Source organism: Grampus griseus, assembly GCF_964374135.1.
Source record: "Grampus griseus genome assembly, chromosome: 4".
In the NCBI taxonomy this organism is placed as follows: Eukaryota; Metazoa; Chordata; class Mammalia; order Artiodactyla; family Delphinidae; genus Grampus; species Grampus griseus.
Window position 1 is genome coordinate 15014708 of NC_138997.1, and position 2845 is coordinate 15017552.

The 2845-nt window shown below is 45.9% G+C and overlaps 1 pseudogene across 1 annotated transcript; it reads right to left on the minus strand.

The window, feature by feature from the left end:
• Positions 1-2144: 2144 nt before the first annotated feature.
• On the minus strand, positions 2145-2543 carry LOC309821711 (brain and acute leukemia cytoplasmic protein-like; annotated as a pseudogene). The gene has a single exon. The product of its transcript is annotated as a brain and acute leukemia cytoplasmic protein-like (transcript).
• Positions 2544-2845: the final 302 nt, after the last annotated feature.

The window sequence follows — 2845 nt, forward strand, 5'->3', positions numbered from 1 at the left end:
AGACAAGATGCTTATAGCCATGTCTGGCACCCAAATTTTTGTGACTGCTGATAGGAATCCTGTTGTATTTTTAATTGACTTAAATTTCCCCAAATGTCTCTACTAGAGTAAAAAATTGATATTACTGTTAATGTACTAATCTTATTCCCCATTAACCTGATAAGGAGGATTTCAATCCTCTTTTAAGGTGTACTGCACATGCCATCTGCTACATGAAATCCAACTCGGACCTGCTTCTGCTCTTTGCTTCTCTCACCTCAGCTCGTTTGTCTCCTCCAGTCAACTTCTCAAAGGCCCTTATTGCAGCATGCCATCCAGGCCACTATGTGACACTATTTCACCCTAGTTCCAGATGTTTTCCACTTCTGAGGTGGTCACTCTGCTGCTCTGAGCCAGCAAAATCACCACCTGCCCCTGCCACACTATGATTCCATCCAAGATATAGCTGGTAAATATTCTCAAACACTTATAAGGGTTGCTCAGCCATCTAATGGTGAAAGAAAAGAAAAAGAAAAGAGAAGAGAAGAGAAGAAAAGAAGGAAAAGAAAAGGAAAGAAAGAAAAGTAAGGCCCCTTTCCCTCTCTGTTATGCTATGTTAATATAGCAGTTGTTTGTAGGATTTTTGTTTATTGTGAATAAAGCTGATATCAATATTCACATACAAATCTATGTAGAAATATCTTTTTACTTCTCTTGGAAAAATTCTTAGGAATGCGATAGTGCTTCATAAGGCAGATACACATTTAATACTTTAAGAAACTGTCCTAAAGTTTTATGAAGAGGTTATTCCACTTCTACATTTTGAAAAGTGGTATATGAGATTTTCAGTTGCTTCACACCCATTCCAGCACTTGGTACTGTCATTACTTATTTTAGCCACTTTAATGAATGGATAGTGATAACTTTTGTTGTTGTTGTTTTGTTGTTGTTTTGTTTTTTCTGCTAAACATGGAGTTTACTGGTATCATTCAGTACAACTTTAGTCCTTCCTTTCCCAATCCCAGGCATGTTAACAGTCATTTAAAGATCATGCTACATTACTTTGGAGGAAAATACATCCACCTTAACATGTCTAAAGAAATGCTAGAAAATTTTATTCCTACCGATTTTTTTTTTTTTTTTTACTGCCTCAGCTACTGATTTCTAACACAGTGCATGTGGATCTAATGTCCATGTAAACTCAAACCAACTAGTTACTGACTTTTTAAAGCAATTCCTTTGCAGATACCAAATGACACAGTCCTGGGCTGTGCAGAGAGGCCAAAGGGAATCCAACATGTTCCAGATTTTCTCCCTCTTGTGAGCCTGGTCTTTGATTAACAACTGCAAATGGCCTTATTGGAGAGAGAAAACACTCAAGAACACAAGCAAAGGGGAAGTGGAAAGCTGGAAAAATGCAATGTCTGCTGAGCCCTGATGGCTCCGAGGTGACCACTACCATGATATTATGGTTCAGAGGCTGACGTGGACCCCAGCCTGGGGGGATGCTGAAGGCAGATGAGAGAGAAATGGGTGTGACTGTATCACAGAGGCCTCCCTGGGACACACCATGGGTGTTGGTGGGGTTAGTTTCTGTAAAATTGGATCTGAATCTGTCTCATCCTGAGCTAAGGAAACAAGAATAACAGAGTTTTCCCGTTTCTTGATTCCTCATACATGTGGGTTTAGAGTTCGATGAAAGTCAACTTTTAAGTGAACACGGTAAGCTTTGTGATGGTGGTATATCAAAAAGGAAGAATGAAGGAATAAGCCTGCCTGAAACAGTGCGCAGGAGCATGGCCAGGAGAGCTCAGAACCGACTGTGACTCTTTCAGCCAGGAACCTACCCCTTCTACTCTTCCGTTTCCTAAACTGGCCCATGGCTTTTGCTCGCCACTTTTCCATCAGACCACACTGCAGGAGTTGCAAGAAGCGAACTGAACATACATTTGCAGTCTATTACCTTGTGGGAGTATTGTGCCAATACAGTCAAGTGATAAATAGGAGGCTGAGAACATCCCAACAGGCTAAGACAGTCTCCCAAGGCACTTGGCAGCATTCCCACACAGTAAGGGCCACCCACGTCTTCAAGGTTCTGCAATGGGGTCCAGGATGTGAAGGGCACCAAAGTCGTCCCTCTGCCCTTCAACTGGTTGAACACTCTGCTAGTTGCCACAGTTCTTTGTGATTCTTCGACTTCTGACCACTTGTTGGATGCTGTCTGCGACATTAACGGTGACTTCTTTTGCAGACGTCCGCTCTTTTAGCCTCTGTGGTCTGGAGGCCATTCTGTTTCTGGGTCAGGGGGCCTAAGCTGAAGCCCTGGGGATTTGAGCACTAGGTCCCACAGCTCATCTTCTCTGGGTTGGATATTCCACTTGGGGCTGTCGATCCGGGCACGCCATCTTCCAGCACACCTGCGTGCAGGCCGCCCGCCTCAGGGCCGCTGCCCCGGGCGGCGCGTCCAAGTCGGTGTAGGTGAGCCATGTGGACTCCGTCCCGCAAGCCCAGCTCTCCTAGTAGCGGGGCTCAATGGCATCCGCCCAGTTCCCGCCGCAGCCCATTCTCCCGCGCTGCTGGCGCGCCCGGCAGCTGCTCGGTTCGCGGTTCCAGCGGCGGCTCAGCCCGGCCGGCGAGGAGGCGGCGGCGGCTGCATCGCGTGCCCCGACGCGCCTGACCGCACTGCAGCCACTTGCCGAGCTCCCGCGGCGCCCGCCGCCTCCTCCGCCGCCGATAACTCTTTATGATTTACATAAATGACCTTTACGACCTTATGCTAAGTATCTTCTGATGAGCCTATTGGCCAAATATTTTCCTTTGTAAACTCTGTTCAAATCTTTATGTCCATTATCATTGGCTTAATTGT